At 27.5% G+C, this 18,859-nt stretch overlaps 1 pseudogene; it reads left to right on the top strand.

The window, feature by feature from the left end:
* The first annotated feature begins 1,344 nt into the window (after positions 1 to 1,344).
* Positions 1,345 to 3,213, top strand: LOC149054649 (uncharacterized; annotated as a pseudogene).
* Positions 3,214 to 18,859: the final 15,646 nt, after the last annotated feature.

The following is an 18,859-nucleotide window of genomic DNA, read 5'->3' as shown; positions in this document are numbered from 1 at the left end:
ATTTTAATATATAATATGTTACTTTTGTATAAATATATTCAACAAATAAATTTATATTTAATTTGTGATAGTTTTGAATTCTATTCTTTTTCTTTTTTTTATTACTTATATTGCCTTCCAAAGGTGGGCATTAACTAGTTAATTTATTTTCTAATCAATTTATGAACTTAACTAGTTTAATTTACAGTTGAAATAACTTAGCTTTACTCAGTTAATCCATTAAGTTAAAAACATATTGAAATTTTTCGTTTATACGTAAATATAACTATATTAGTATAAAATATAATAAATATTTAAATATTATGTAATAAACCGTGCAAATAACTTGCCCACAATGACTTTAAATCTAAACCCTATAGATAAAATCAAATTGTGTGTAAGTAGTGGGTAGAAGACAAGTCTTCCACTCTTTTTGTTCTTGAAACTTTTTGGGCTCAGCTAAGCATTTGAAGGCCCTATTTACGTCCATGTACTCGCCATATATATATATTATATATGTTGCGCTGACAAGTCCGTATGAGGGATGTTGTCAGACGCTCGGTCCTCAGAACCCTCGTGAGAAGGACAAATTAAGTATGACAAATAGTAAATGTGAACAACAAGTTAATGTATTGTGAAACAACAATCATTCAGGTGAAATATATAACCTAACAATATACAATATAAAGGAAACGGGGGAGACGCGGGGAACACCGATCTGGCCTGCGCAGCTGCAAGCGAATCCAGAGCTGGGAATGAACTTGAGATGAGCTGCTCTTGAAGTATTAACTGCTAATACACGTGATTACGACCTTGTGTACGCGGAGCTGCTGTTTCTCGCTATTGAGCGAACACTTCGTGGAGCTACGGGAACTGACGACTACAGTCAGATTCTCGTGGAGCAACGGACCTTCGAATACGGATTATGCGTAAGAGCATACGACGGCAAACATGAACAGAGCAAAATTGATCAAATACGAAAAGCGATCGCAAAAATAGCTTAAGCGCCGGAGCGGACGTAGAGCACGTGGGAACACACACAGTATTCAAAAACAACGGCCGAGCAGCACGTAGAAATAAGTAAGAGCACACCTTTTCAAAATAATAATAAAACAAACGGCCGAGCTGCACGGAGATCACGAGCGAACACGCAACAACGCACATACACACACACACCGCAGCACGGCGGCGTCGGCAGACGCGTCGTTACCCGAACCAAGGTGACGAGCGCATCAGGCTGACCAACATTGCGGGTGGCCGAGCGTGGTCACCACTTGCCGCCAAACAGTGGCGGGTTTGAATGAACGAAAAGATCGAACAATATATCCAACACAAAATTATATATTATAATCTAGCTGTATCAAGATGTACTTCTCAACAATTATCACCTTCTCACTCATACAACAAACACTAGGATTCATTGCATATGACTGTAATGGACCTAAAATAAACATAACGGCTTTCAAAAGTCTGAGTGTAGATTTTTGTGACCTCCCAACCGCAATCGATGTCAAACCTATTCAGAGAGTTCAGTTATTACAAAAAACAGACACTTATTCAATACCTTATAAATCATGTTCAATAACAACAAACTTTTTAATAACGCAGTGCTCAGTACTAGAAGATGCTCAAATGGTAGAAGGTGGATACTTTACAGAAATTTCAGAACTAGGCAGCTCACAATGTTCGGAAATTAACCTAAGGTTAGTTTACCGTCTTTCACTTGGCGGCATGATCACAGGATTAAAAATAAACGAAACAAGACTTTTTTCTACTACACTAGCTGGATTCATTGACAGACATGGTAATTGCAAAGGTACAACATTCATATCAGACAAAGGTACGTGGCAAGATGTTATTGTTCAAGCTCACTTTAAAATATTCCTGACCACTGGGATGGCAATAGTAAATAGCAAAGACAATATTCTAATACTCCCAACGGGCACTTCATTCAAGCTAACTGGCCAATATGGCATGGATGCATACAAAGGAGAAGTTATATGGGATTTAAATGTATACGATTGTGATACCCATGAGTTTACAATATTATACGATGGACCTGCATCTATAGTCAAATCGGATAAAAATCAACAAACCTACTTGGTTGAATCTGACCAAATAGCTTTTGCCCTCAAAAGTATAAGACAAACGTATGCTTGTCATATACCAGTAATTCAAACTGAACATTCCCAATTAAATATCTTAACAGACCCTCTATCTTTTAACTTCTTCAAAACAAAAAACATTTCTCCACAAAATACAGACTTAATGGCGTACATTAATACAAAATTTGTTTACATTGAAAACCGTTTTAAATCTTCTATGACAACTTTATATACAGATTTACTACACAAGCAATGTGAGCTAGAGAGAAAAGTATTATTACATAAATTAAGTTTAGCGATTATTAAGTTTACAGTCTTTCAGAATTTGCGTATGCAATGGGTGAAGGTCCTGGTTTTACAGCCATTCAAGCAGGCGAAGTAATATATATAATAATAAAATGTAAAGCAGTCGAGGTGGAAATTGTATACAAAGATGTTTGTTATAATGAACTTCCTGTATTATATAACAACCAATCATATTTCATGGCACCAAAAACCAGGACTTTGCAGAAATATGGTACAGAAATAGATTGCAATCATTTATTACCATCTGCATTTTATCTTGACGGAGATTGGTTTTCAATTACATCAAAAATAAATGAAATAAAAAAACCCCAAACCCTTAAGCCATCAACAGAATGTAATTGGACCTACAAAAGCCCTGAGCATTTGATGATGGCTGGAATTCACACTTACAATACGATGAAGGCCTTTCAACAATATTTAGTATTACCTCAGGAGATAGAGGCCTCACAAAAGAATCTTGCAAGACAAACCATGGGTCTGTCTATAATGGATCAGAGGTTAAATTTAAATAACTTAATTGATGAAAATACAATAAGTAAAATGGTAGATACCAAATTAAAAAAATATGTGGGGTTGGTTCACCGGATTTGGAGAATTTGTCTCCGGTTTATCAAGGATATTTTCCATTTGGAAAATAATATTGACCCGTATTAACACAGGTTTAAACTTCTCCCTATTATATCAGACATTTGGATGGAGCCTGAAACTAGTGGCAGGCATTTTTTCCAGCATCACCCATTACTTAATGCACAATGCACACCACCACTTCCGACAACAACAACAACAAAGTGAAGAAGAAGAAGAAGAAGAAGAAGATCATTAAATATTGATAGACAGCGAGTTCAAAGCATGCGAATGCATAATGCACCGTTTAAACCTAACACTCCACCCTTCTTCACTTACAATCGAATAAAATTATATCCAAATATCCATAAAAATATTTATTAACTTATGTATATTCTATAAGTACATTTTAATTTTTAATTTTTTTGTACATATATAAGTAGTCCAAATATTGTATTTTACAGCGTATATTTTTTATGTAAATGTTAAACTTATTATTATTATTTATTACTACAACATTAAAAACATTTATGGATGGAATGATATTTTAAAAAATATTTAATCAAATTATGTTAGTAATTTATTCAGTTCATCACATTGGTTACATTTTAATTGATTTTTTAAATTATAATTTAATGCTATACCTACTTAATTTAATTATTTCAATAACATTATAATACATTTATTTATTATAAGATTTATAATTTTAAAACTAATTAGCTATGACTTATGAATAATACACAACTTGCAGTTAACTAAATTATCATACATGATAATTATCATACAAATATCTTACCTACCTTTGCTGTCCGATGCTCTCTGTAATACTGTTTTGTTTTAGATAAAAAAAACTGAAATTTACTCCAGGCATGAACGAATATAAAACCCTTAAAGTTAATTGAAAAAAATAAAATAAAGTGCTATACATAGATACACATCACACATTGCTAATTAAATAATTAAAAAAAATTTACAAAAGTTTCTGTGACAATAAGGTATAATACTATAATATAACCTAACCGTGCATTCTACGTCGGACGTCGGTTAGTTCATTAGCAAATGTTAAATATTTTCAGAACATAATAAAAGTGTATACAATTAACATTGGCTATATTTAAGTTTTAAGTTTTAAAACAATAGACATATTAGACACAACTAAATTACGAAAAAAAAAGTAATATTTGACATGTGTTAAAGCTGAAAAATATGTTTGTTTTTATAATATTATAACGTTTGATAAGAGATGGAGAAATGCTTACATCACAGACATGCGTATCACGAGTTGCTGACATACCTCTTTAATTTATCATGGTGCGGGTCACTTCCCTCTGCCACCACACGCGCGACGCGCACCTATCGTTATCGATAACAAATAATAATATACAACGACAACAATTCTGTAGTGTGAATATTGGATTATTAACTGCCGTCTGTTGTATTATTAGTTTACTAGTTTAGTACTTTAAGGGTGAGCTGCATAAACGTTCGTTAGCTAGTTGCAGACAGTTTACAGACTGATAACGCACTAATGGTTCGGTAACTAAAATTGTGTGTTTCATAAACGCCAAATAGTGTTAACAGCCCTGTAAGTTACCGATTGCTGAACCTGTAAACTACAGACCATAGAGTAATATAGAGAGGGCTTTACATATCTCAGCTGCACAAGAAAGTGAAGCGCAAAAGGTGTATGATTGCCAGTTTAAGTGGATAGTACACAAAAATTATTGTACAATATATGGTAAAACGATTCACCTGTAATGCCGTTATCTTTGATACATTTGTTATCTCGTGTGTTGTTTCCCTCTAATATGCCATGTGTTCTTAATTTCATTATTGTTGTTTACTGTTCTATGGTTTAGACGGTTTAGTGTAATATTCATGCCGTATGATCGTTCAGTAATTCAGTTATTACTCTTTACTTTCGTTATTGCGTTTATTTTGCGACTTGCTTTTACTGTTTTTATTTCTTTTTGCTGGTAATTAAAAATGCCTAGTTGTCTAGTTTGTGGAAGAACGAACAATGCCAAAGCTAAATCGGCTAATATAACTTTTCATAGGTATATTATCTTGTGAAATGAAATCTTTATTTTCAATTTTTTTTTTTTAGAAGTGATTATGATAGACTTACTTTGACTATTTATTTCAGATTTCCGCTTAAAGACACTTACAAGAATAAATGGTACAATTTTTTGGGAGAAAATGGCATACTACCTGATAAAGTATGAAAGACAAGTTTAGTTTGTTCAGCACATTTTGACGATTCATATTTTGTAATGGGGAAGGGTAGAAGACTGTTACTTAAACATGCTATTCCAACTAAAATTATAAACAGAATAAAATGTGTAAGTGTGCATTTTGAGTAGATTAAAAAAAACAAAGTAACTCTATGACGGATAGGTATTTAATCTACATTTATTATTTTAGGCAAAACAACAATACTCAGAAACTGTAACCAACTTGCCTGTAATTAAAACTTTTTATACTAGTTCTGCTAGCGATTCAGTTGACAATATTGCTTCTTTAAATGTTGCCAGAACTTTAGTAAAGGTGAGTCATAATTAATGATAATTTACAATACACAATAGAATATAATAAATTACAAAAATATACTACCTAATACTAATAAAACATAAAGCAATTGGGTATGTTTTATAATTTAAATTTCAGATAAATGAAAATTGCTTAAAGTTTTATTAATATTATTTTAAAAAGGTATAAGTAACATTTTCTTCAATTCATACAATTTATATATCAAACTAACAGTCACCATATTTGGTCATTGTTAATATTATATTTCTGTTAAAATGTTTATTTGTTGCTTATCAAGTCTCAACATTGTTTATGTTGTTATTTTTAGTGTCCTTTGAGCAATATAGAGGTAGACGGAGTATCTTTGTTGGAACCAGTTCAATCAAGTTCTACTGAAGAAGAAGGAGTACTACCATTAGACAATTCTTCTGTATCAATGATGAATAGTGAAACAATCACATCAAATAAAAATATCTCGGTAATATTAAAAATTATAATACAATATTGTATATACATTAATCATAAAATTACAATATATTTGTTTATTTATAATTTTTTTTTTAGAATGTACTTGACTCATCCACAATGTCCATAGACACTGAGATAGTTCCAGATGACACTCCACGCAAAATCGCATTGAAAAAAAATCTTCACCAACTATCACATGAAGTCACTATCAAAAATATTAAAATGAAAACCCTTCAGCAAAAAATAAGGCGCCAAAGTAAAAGAATTTCATCTATGAAGAATATAATTTCCGAGCTTCAAAAACAAAATTTAATTGACGAGGAAGCCAGTTATACCCTGTCTGAGTCTTTTGGTAAGCATAAAGATTTGATAACTAATTGGACAAAAAAAAAATTAGGTAAAAAAGTTCCAAAGAAATATAGTGCCACCATTCGTCAATTTGCTTTATCATTACATTTTTTTTCTGCTAAAGCATATTCGTATGTAAGACAGCAGTTTGACACGATTTTACCTCATAGTAGAACTCTTAGTAAATGGTACAGAAATGTCAATGCTGAACCAGGTTTTACTGAAGAGACGTTAAAGATGCTAACACTTAAAGTAAATAATTCACCCCATCCTATTTTATTAGCTTTGTCTATGGATGAAATGGCTATAAGACAACACCTGGAATTTGATGGTACTAAGTATTATGGAAGGGTTGATATGGGAAATTATATGGATAATGATAGTTTAAACACAGCTAAACAATGTTTAGTTTTTATGGCTGTCTCGGTAAATGAGAATTGGAAGTTACCAATTGGTTATTTTGTAGTGGATGCTTTAAAAAGTGCACAAAAAGTTGAACTAGTTCGCCACGCATTAAATGTATTGAACAGCACTGGTGTAAAAGTCTTGAGCTTAACATTTGATGGTTGTTCTAGTAATATTAGTGCAGCTCAACTTTTAGGTTGTAACTACGTTTTGAGTGCATTAGATACATCTTTTTCTTCTGGCTTTGAAAGTAATCCAAAAATTGTAACCCTTTTTGATCCTGCACATATGATCAAATTGGTTCGTAATGCTTTTGGTGAAAAGAAGGTCTTTAGAGATAGTGAAAATAATGAAATAAAATTTGAATATGTCCGACAATTGTGTTATTTGCAAGAGAAGGAAGGATGCCATCTTGCTAATAAACTGCGAAAACAGCATCTTCTTTATTTTAAACAAAAGATGAAAGTAAAACTTGCAACCCAACTACTTAGTCAGTCAGTAGCAGATGCATTGACATTTTGCAAAGATAGCCTCAAACTAAAATAATTTTCTAATGCAGGTGCTACCATACAATTTATCGAACTCTTTAATACTGGCTTTGACATATTAAACTCAAAATCTATCAACTGTGTAGGATTTAAAAAATCACTATGTGAAGAAAACATTCAAGAAGTTAGATTGTTCACAGAAAAAATGACAACATATATTAAAGGTCTTAAAATTCAAGATAGACCAGGAGTTTTTACACCCGTACTTGAATCACAACGAAAAACTGGGTTTCTTGGATTTATAGTCAGTTTAAATAGTATTTTACAGCTATATTCTTTGTTTGTGGAAACTGATGTCTTACAACATATGAAAATTTATAAATTTAGCCAAGATCACCAAGAACTGTTTTTCGGTAGTATAAGGGCCCACGGTGGGCACAACAATAATCCAACAGTGAGGCAGTTTCGTTCAGCATACCGAAAATTAGTTATCAGAACAAATGATATACCAAGTTTTAATACTGGTAATTGTATACCACTTGAAGAGATAGATATTCTTCACTACTCCAGTTCAGATCCAGTTACTGTTTTAAATAACAATTCTTCAGGTTGCAGTTTTGATCCAATTGATGAAGAAAATGAACAAGATATTTCTGCATTAATAATGGACCATGATTATATTGGAAGTCACAGTTCCTACTCTTTTAGTAATTTTTCAAAAGAAATCATTATTTATATTTCAGGATTTGTAGTTCATAAATTGACAAATGTACTGAAATGTGATGTTTGCAAACATGCATTGTGTGCTGCCGAAAAAGAATGTTTTTTAAATTCGTTGATAACATTAAAAAATAAGGGAGGCATTCATGGTGAACTTATTTTTCCAAGCGAAGATGTCATAGATGTTTGTTTCATTACAGAAAACATTTTGAGAACATATGATTATACTTCTAAAGTTGTAAACAAATTACAAGTTCAAACCGATGTCCTTAAATATTTTGTATTTAATTCAAATATATTTAAATCATTAAAAAATCATAGTACTGAAACCAGAAGTCCATTAGCCGACCATACAACACTTTTAATAAAATCTATATCTTCTACTTATATAAATATAAAAATAAATTACAGTTTAAAAAAACACAATGAAACCCCTTCTGTTCGGATGTGGTTTAATAAACTTACTCTTTTTAAAGGACAATAATTTAGTTTTTGTTTATTATTATTGTATAGTTTCTCCGACCATTCATTTAATAATTTATAACTTGTGTATTGTGTATATAGTTTAATAAACTAAATATTTTTAAATGACAATAATTGAATTTATAGTTTATTATTTAAGTTTTACAATTTAGGTATATGATATTAATATAAACACATACAAATGATGTTCATATAATATGTCATTATAAAAATAAATACATAACCAAAAAAGGAACATAATAATTTACTATTACTGTTATTGTATTTTCAGGATTAAATGTTGAGCAGAGATTGGCATATAGCAGTGTGCTACACCACTATGAAAATAACAGAATCAATCGCCTGTCTTGTAAAGTATTTGAGTAAAAGTATTCTATGAAAAAGTTATACTAGGTACTGAAGTGCAATAAATTATTTATTATAGATTAATACATGTGTCAACTGTAAATACAAAATTCTAATTTAAAAAAATATAGCTGTTTTTCTTGATATTAAATAATAATAACTACTATGCCATATTTATAAAATTAGTAAATTTAAGTAAAACTAGAGTGCTGAAATAAAAAATTAATTCAGTTTACTAATGATTAAATTTATCTATAAGGTTAAGGTAAAAAGATAAAACATAAAAAAAAAGTATTTGAAAGTATATTTAAATACTTTTTAAATGTATTCGTATTTATACTTAAATACTTTTTTTCCAAGTGTCCAAATACGTATTTTAAATACTTTTGAATTTAAGTATTTGTATCTGTACTTGAATACTTTTTAAAAGTATCTTTTACAAGACTGTCAATCGTGCACCAAAAGAGCAAAACTATTATAAGCTCTTATATATTATAACTAGGGCCCGATTTTTATGCAAAAATTATTGCTAAATATGCACATATTTATACACTTAAAAATTCAAAAATGTGTAAAAAAAAAAATGCAATGAAGTTACGAAACGTGATTTCATTTTATCGTACACTTTGTGACAACATAATTTTTTTCCACTAGATAGGCAACACTGGCAAACATACACCTTTTCCGCTTCACTTTTTTTTTTCGAACGGCATCTCTATATTACTCTATGCTACAGACCCGATTTTGGTTCGGTAACTTACAGATAGATTAATGATAACCGATATTATCAATATTATTGCTGAAAAGTGAAATTTTTTATGTGTATGAAATGTGTTTCACAAATTTTATCCACAATATTTGTATAATTACTTTTGTTTCTTTTTAAAATATAATAATGGAATCTTCAACGTCATCTTCATCGCTAGATGAAGATGAATTTGTTATGCAAATAGTTCGATTTTTACCTAGACCGCGATTGTTTCGTGATAGATCAAATCCCTTATTGGAATATGAACAAATAGATTTCAAGCAAAGATTCAGGTAAGAATATAAGTTCATATAGTTTTTAAATTATTATTATAAAACCTTTTCTCATCTTTTTTTCCAATCTAGATATTTACATTATTGTCATGATCATTAATATAATTTATATCAAAAATCAAATTGTAATTAAAATTGAACAAATACTAATATCCAATGTAATATATTAGCTCTTCTTAAATTTGCTAGACTTTATATTTTTGCCTTTGTATACCTGCCTATTTGTACTTTATTTATATAATAATACATGTGAAGACTTTTAATTTATCAATATGTGTAATGTGTATTAGATTGCCTAAGTCTATGTTTATGGAGCTACTTGGAATGATTCAGGATAATATTTCCCATGATACAAAACGCAATATGTCATTATCGCCAGTATTGCAGCTCCTTATTGCATTAAGATACTATGCTACAGGCGCTTTTCAGGCAAGGAAAAATATAAAATTAATATTCATGCATAATTAAAACTTATTATGCATTATTATTTACTAAATTGATACATGATATATTTTAGGCAGTTATTGGTGACCATATATATAGTAATATTGGGGAAAAGTTTCGCAACAGGAAGGGTTATTTTTCAATCAACGTTCAGGCAGTTTTTAGTAGTCGCTTGCAGTTTTTTAAATATTGTAGCTCGGTAATTAGTGTTTAATTTAATTACATAGTATCCATCAATATTTTGAATTCACTTAAAATGTTTAATTTTTTTTTTTATATAATCATACAAGATGGCCGGGATCTGTCCACGATTCTACTATATTTGACAGCTCATTGTTAAGAGCTCAAGTTGAAAGTAATGAGTTTAATAACTCCTTACTTGTCGGTGACGGAGGTTATGCATGCCGTAACTATTTAATGACACCCTTGGCCAATCCAATTACTGATGCGGAAGTACGATATCAGGTACCTAAGTTAATAAAATTATTTTTTAATCAGAAAATAACATAGTATTTGTTTTGAGTAAAGAACTTAAATACTTTTAATTGTTTTAGAGAGCTCAAATTGGCACAAGGAATGTGATTGAACGAACATTTGGAGTGTGGAAACGGAGATTTCCGGTGTTATCTGTTGGTATACGGACCCAAGTACAAACTACTCTAGCCACAATTATGGCTACAGCAGTTTTGCATAACATGTTGATAAATGCAAATGACCCTTTACCAATAAATGAAACCCTAATTAATGAAGATGTACTTCAAGAAGTTCCAGTCTTGCTTATTCGACAAACAGGGAATGCTGTGCGAAAAAATTTAATTGAAACGGTTTTCAGATAATATATGTACCTATATATGTTTCAATGTTTCTATGTGCAACATTGGACAAATTAAACAAATTAAAATTGTAACAATATAACTATCGTATAATATAATAATAAATATATAAAATAAAAAGTAGTAAGTATTTTTTTTTAAACATATTAAATTCATATTTTATTTATGAATGTAAATACTTTGGTTTTAATAAACATTTTATACATAATAATAAGTCAACATTACATATAAATATTTATAGAACTTATATTATTAAACAAAAAATAACACCTTTTTACTTAATGATATATAATAAAATAACAAATACTTTGACTACAATTTATTATATTTGACTATTGTTTAATTTTTGTTTTTGTAAAATTAAAATATCTTCTTGAAGTTGCATTTGCTTTACTTTAGAATCCATTTCCATTTTTTTCATTGCAAGATCTGTTTTTAATATTTCTACACTAATTTCAGAAGCATGGAGGTCTAATTTTGCTTTTTTGACTTTTAAATCATGCAACTCTGAATGAAAATTCTTCATTTGCTTGTACTTTATTTAATTTTTTTTTTTGTTAATTCTTCTAAATTTTCACAAATGTTTTTTGGAGATGAACGGTATTGTATAGGTTTCACCTGATTAGGTATTTCAAGAACAGTGGTTTTAATTGATTTTGAACTGTAAGGAGTGGTATCAGTATTTTTATTTGATATTGTACTCTGTGAATTAATTGTCTGATCTAGAGGAATCAAAATATATAATACATAGCTTTCATGAAATTGGTCAAATTTTCGTCTCTATAATGACATGTTACAACATACATTATACAGAATACATAATCAGTGAAATTTTGTTTTTTTAAACTTGTCAAACCCTCATTTATATAATTATGTACTTTCTTACCTTGATGATTTGTTTTTACAATTGAGTTGTTTAAGTCTTCAAAAGATATATCAATTTCCTCACAAAGCATATTATTCTCTAAATAAAATGTCTACGCTTCTCTATTGGCATCAAAATCCAGAACTCTTTTTTTTTCCTTTTTGGTTTATACTTTATAATGAAAACATAACATAAATATTACATACAAATATATTATAATATTATATACAATACACGGATGGTGTCTTAACAGAATTTACACTAAGCAATATATTATTTTCTTGTTTATAATGATAGTAAAATTGAAAATTCTGTTTGTTTTAACGTTACATTGTTAAAATGATCTATTTTACTTTACTAAATAATATTAATACTAAACCAATGTCAAATAGATTAATGCCGAGGTTTTATAAAAAAACAGAAGTTGATTATCAGTAGTAAGTGGGCACGTTGAGCACACTTTTATTTTTTATCAACATTAAAAATCATAAAAAATCATGAAAAAATCATTAAAAAAAAAAAACCGACCTTATATTTTTATGTTAAAAATTACAAAAAATCTAGACTTATCTGTTAAAATTACAAAAAATCTAGACATCTGTTAAAATTACAAAAAATGTAGACTATTTTTAAATGAATCTAAATTTATATTTTACCTATTAAACAATACAAAACTAGTTGATGTATTATTATTATTATTAAAAAATTTTCTCTCTAAATATAAAATATAAATATAACAATGGATCAAAACAAGAACAATAAAATTATTGACCTTTATGAAAAGATAAAAAATAATGAAGGATTATTGCAATCATTAAAAGCAGGGAGAGTATTTTTATGCCCAAGGTGCCAAGATTTTAAGAGCCCTGATGTATTTACTAAAAACCAAAGATGGTGTAAGGTTTGTATGAAAACCTTGGTTAATAATGATTTTAAAATGAATGTGGAAAAAAAAATTTATTTAAGATGTTATAACAATCATTTGCTATCCAAATATCACATAAAGAGGTTAGATAATATATCCAAAGAGAACATTTCACCAAAATTAATTTAAAACATTTTATATAATAAATTAAAATAAAAAATCACATAAAGAGGTCAGATTATATATTCAAAGAGACCATTACTCAAAAATAAATTCATTAAATAATAAATAAAATAAACAAAAAATTTCTTTTATAAATAAAATAAATAAAAATAAACAATGCAGTCACAGAAACATATTATATTCGAAAAAATGAAAGTACCTGAGATTAAGTTAATAGCAAAAAAATACGATATAAAAAATACTTGTAAAATGAAAAAATATTGTTTAATAGAAAATATAAAAAAACAAGTTGCATTAAAAATGTTAGATAAAAATCCCTTCTGTAAGTTAGATAAAAGTTTATTCAAACAAGAAAACAACTCATTAAAAAATATAGATAAAAATCCCTTCTGTAAATTAGATAAATCATTATTTACTGAAGAAAATTATTTTAATAATTCACTAGAAAGAACACCAGAAAATTATGAGTTTATAGATGTAATTCAATCTAATGCACAATTGAATACAAAATTTAGGATACATAAAGCTGACTATAAAATTAGTTTTAAAAAAGCATTAATAAACGATCTAAAACAAAGTAATACAAAATACAAAATTAATTATATAGATAAAGCTTTAAATGAAATGTTAAAGGTTGCTAAAAACAATTCTGTATATGAAAAATATGATAAAATAAATATTGCATTATTTAATCCAAATATAAAAACTCCTATATATACTGGATTGAGATCTGATGATATTTTAACAAATTTAAAATCTATAATTAATGATTTATTAACTTCAAATGAAGAAGTTGATATTACAGAAACCACTTTTCAAGTTGAAGTAGAAAATATAGGAGTAAAAGTAGTAAAAACCAAGAGGATCAAGGGGAGTAGTATAGGGGGCACTTGAGCACACTTTTCCTAAAAATATCACAAGATTGATTTTAATCAGAAAATCATCACAAACAGTAAACTTTATCAGAAACGCTCGCTTAATCAGAAATAGAACACAAACTGTAATTAAACATAAAAATATCAGTAAAATGTAATTAAACATAAAAAGATCAGTAAACTGTAATTAAACATAAAAATATCAGTAAAATGTAATTAAACATAAAAAGATCAGTAAACTGTAATTAAACATAAAAAGATCAGTAAACTGTAATTAAACATAAAAAGATCAGTAAATTGATTAAATCACAAATAGATCACAAAATGAAATAAAATCCTCAAATGCAAAATCTTTCAAAAGAAAATTGAATATGTTATTTAAAAAAAAAATAAAAATAAAAATAAAAATTATAATAAACAATGGCAAACATAAATTCTATAAGAATATTAGAAAATATGAAAGTCTCTGAGCTTAAGTCAATAGCAAAAGAGAATAAACTTAAGGGATATAGTACCCTTAAAAAAATTGATTTTATATCAAAAATTAGGAAAGGTCATACAATTCTTGATTTAAAAATCTCTGAGCTTAAGTCATTAGCAAGAGATTATGATATAAGATCAATTTACAAACTTAATAAAGAAAATGTAATAACAAGTATCATAAATAAAAGAAAGCAACAACCTTTTCGTAAATTTAAAGGAGATATTTTCAAGACTGATAATAGTTCATTAAACAATAATCCGTTTCAGAAGTTAGAAAAAACATTTTTCACCGAAGATAATTATTTTAATAGTTCATTAGAAAAAACACCTGAGGTTTTTGAGTTGATAGATGTAATTCAATTGAATAAACAAGTGCAAAAGAAATTTAAGATACATGAAGCTGAATATAAAATTTGTTTTAGAGAAACTTTAATAAAAGATCTTAAACTAAGTAATACAAAATACAAAATTGATTATACACATAAAGCTCTAGAGGAGATGTTAAACCTTGTCCAAAAAAATTCAAATTACGAAAAAGGTGATCAAATAAATATTATAGTAATGAATCCAAATTTAAATAATACTATATCTACTGGAATGAAATCTGACAATTTTTTATCAAACTTAAAAAAAAAAAATTGGTAACATATTAACTTCAGCTGAAACAATTGATATTACAGAAACTACTTTTCAAGTTCAATTAGTAAAAATACCAAGGGGTTCAAATCGAACTAAAATAATAAATTTATCAGAAAATATAAAAACGAAAAATATTATTATTCAGATTAAGAACAATGATAATTTATGTTGTCCCAGAGCTATTGTTGTTGCATTATCTACTCAAACAAATAATATTTTAGGATATGAATTCGATTCCAATAAAATTAAACAATTGAAGATGGGTAGAAAAATTCAAAAAGATTTAGCATTAGAATTATGTAATATGTTAACAGAATATAACGAAGAAGGTTTTACATTGAATGATATTAAGAATGTGGAACTTGCACTAGATATACAAATAAATGTTATTTGTGCTGAAAATTTAAATACTTTAATTTATAAGGGCGATGATAAAGAAACTAAAATTTATTTGTATAAAAATGGTAATCATTTTGATGTTATTACATCAGCTAAAGGATTCTACATTATTGTGAAAAGTGTGATAAACCATATAAAAATAAAGATAAACATAAATGTGTTAAAGAATACAATGTATGTAAATTATGTACAGATTTTGGTACGAGATTTGAACATTTATGTAGTACGAAAAATAGAATATATTGTGAAAAATGTAATAGATATTGTTTTAATCAAGAATGTTTAGATAATCATAATTATATATGTGAATATGTTTACAAATGTATTGAATGTAATAAAATAGAATTAAGAAATAAGGAACATTTATGTGGATATAGTGAATGTAGAAATTGTAAACAAGATGTGAAAATAAATGAACACCAATGTTATATGCAACCTAGAATATCAAAAGGAGGTAAATGTACTACAACTTACACAGAAAAATATATGTTTTTTGATTATGAAGCTCAACAAGAAACAGGAACTCATATCGCAAATAAAATAATTGCACATGATTTTGATGGAAATAAAATTATGTTTGATACAAACGAAGAATTTTGTAATCATATAATATCAGATGAATATAAGGGTTATACATTCATAGCTCATTACGCAAAAGGATACGATTCACAATTTATATTAAAATACTTGGTTGATAACACTCTAAAACCATTTACAATTTATAGTGGTACAAAACTAATGTTATTAGAAATTAAATGTTTAAATATAAAAATAAAAGACAGTAGTAATTTTATTCAAGCTCCACTTAGTAGTTTTCCCAAAACTTTTGGTCTTAAAGAGTTGAAAAAAGGTTACTTCCCACATTTCTTTAATACAGTGGAAAATAAAGATTATATAGGCGTATTACCTGATAAAGAATATTACGGATACAAGACAATGAAAACAGAGAATAAACAAGAATTTGAAAAATGGTATGATAGTAAAATTAAGGAAAATTATATATTTAATTTTAAAGAAGAATTAGAGTCTTACTGTAATTCTGATGTAGATATTTTACGAAGAAGTTGTTTAGAATTCAGAAAACAGTTTTTGGAAATAGCTAATATTGACCCTTTTCGATATACAACAATAGCAGGTGTTTGTATGGCTATCTATAAATCAAGATATTTATTAGAAGATACTATAGCTGTTTTTGATAAAGAAAAAAATGAAAAATATTCAAAACAATCGATAACGTGGTTAAAACATTTTAATAATAAAAATATCTTACATGCATTAAATGGCGGTGAAAAAAAAATAGCAGGAGCTAAAGTAGACGGATTTGATAATAAATCAAATACAGTTTATCAATATCATGGATGTTTTTGGCACGGTTGTACTAAATGTTATAAAGATAGAGAAACTATAAATAATATAAATCATGCAACAATGGAAGATTTGTATGAAAACACAATTGAAAGAAGTACATCAATAAAAAAAGCAGGTTATAATCTTGTTGAACAATGGGAATGTGATTGGATAAATAGTAATACATACAAAAAAAATGGAAAAAGCTGATATAGCTGAACCTATTAATCCAAGAGACGCTTTCTTTGGAGGTAGAACAAATGCTACAAAATTAAGAGTAAAAAATACAAAAATGCGTTATATTGATGTGTGTAGCTTATATCCAACTGTGAATTATTATGATTATTATCCTGTTGGACATCCTGAAAAAATATTGAAACCAAAAGTATATGATAAAAATTGGTTTGGATTAATTAAAAGGTAAAATTTAAAAAAATCTTTATCACCCTGTACTTCCAGTAAAAATAAAAATGGAAAAAAATGAAAAATTATTATTTCCATTATGTTATAAATGTTCTGTAGATCAAAATCAAAAATGTAATCATTCTCAAAATGAAAGGCAATTTATAGGAACATGGACAACAGACGAAGTTAATAAAGCTTTGGAAAAAGGTTACATTATAACAAAAATTTATGAAGTATGGAATTTTGAAGAAAAAACAACAGATTTATTTAAAGAGTATGTTGATAATTTTATGAAAATAAAATTAGAAAGTTCAAAACATAATTATAGTTCTAATGATGAGTATATAAAAGCAATTTTCGATAAAATGGGTATTTTATTAGATAAAGATAAGTTAGGTGATAATCCTGGTAGACGAGCTGTAGCAAAACTGTGTTTAAATAGTTTATGGGGAAAATTTGGACAAAGACAAAATATGAAAAAAACTGAGTTTGTTACAGACCCACAACAATTCTATAAGATATTATTAGACGATAGATTAGAAAATATAAATATAAAATTATTAAACGACAATATGATACAAATGTCTTATAATTATAAAGATTATTACGTTGAAAATTTTCATAATACAAATATTTTAATAGCTTTATTTACAACCTCTAGTGCGAGATTAAGATTATATGAAATGTTAGATAAATTAGGTAGAGCTGTAGTTTATTTTGATACAGATTCTATTTTCTATATTGATAACGGTTATAATAAAGTTAAAACAGGAACAATGTTGGGAGAATGGACTGATGAATTAGGTGAAAATGTATATATAACAGATTGGGCATCGACAGGTCCTAAAAGTTATTATTATAAAACAAACAATAATAAATTTAAAACGGTTATAAAGGGTTTTACTTTGAATTATCAAAATTTGTTAAAACTTAACGGTGAATCAATGATAAAATTAATTGAACAAAAAAATAAAGATAATAATATAGAATTAGAATATAATCAAATAACACGTGATACACTTACTAAAACTATAGTTAATAAAAAAGTTACAAAAAAATTCTCGTTTGGTTATGATAAAAGAATAATATTACCAGATTATGATACAATACCATACGGTTACAATTAAACGAAATTGTTTATGTTTTTATTTATGAAATCAATGAAAGAAACACCAATAGATTTTAATTACAAAATAAAAATTCAATTAGATTTGTTTAAGATTACGCCTAGTAATAATAAAGAATTAAGAGTTTTCTGTTCAAATTAATAGAAGAGATATTATGTTATTTAATGTCTTATATATAACTATATGATAATTCTAATAATGTTGCATTATTAAAATTGAATTTTATAGAATTTTATTGCAGGTGTTATCTCGTACATTCCGCAGATCTGTTCATTGAATGTCAGACACCATTTAAGTTGTTTTAGCTGAAAAATAAACTTATTATACAATTAGTAAAATTTAAATATTTTTAAAAATTGAATACGAATATTCCCACCCATGTACCGCTCAATACTATTACATAAAGACAATTTTTTTTATATAATTAAATAAATAAATAAACAAATAAAAATGGAAAAACTTAAGACACTTTTAGATATTCCCGGGAGCAACTTAAAATTTGTAAAATTTAGCGAGTTGGAGATCAGAAAAAAATATCACACATCTTCTTTCGAATTTATCAAAACTAAATATGGTGAAAAATTAACTGTTGTTTTAGATAATGAATTTAAAC

Source organism: Diuraphis noxia, unplaced genomic scaffold, assembly GCF_037042655.1.
Source record: "Diuraphis noxia isolate RWA-SAM2 unplaced genomic scaffold, SU_Dnox_SAM2 contig0006, whole genome shotgun sequence".
NCBI classification, from domain to species: Eukaryota; Metazoa; Arthropoda; class Insecta; order Hemiptera; family Aphididae; genus Diuraphis; species Diuraphis noxia.
Note: the sequence above shows the minus strand (reverse complement) of the source record. Positions and strands in the feature narration are given on the sequence as shown.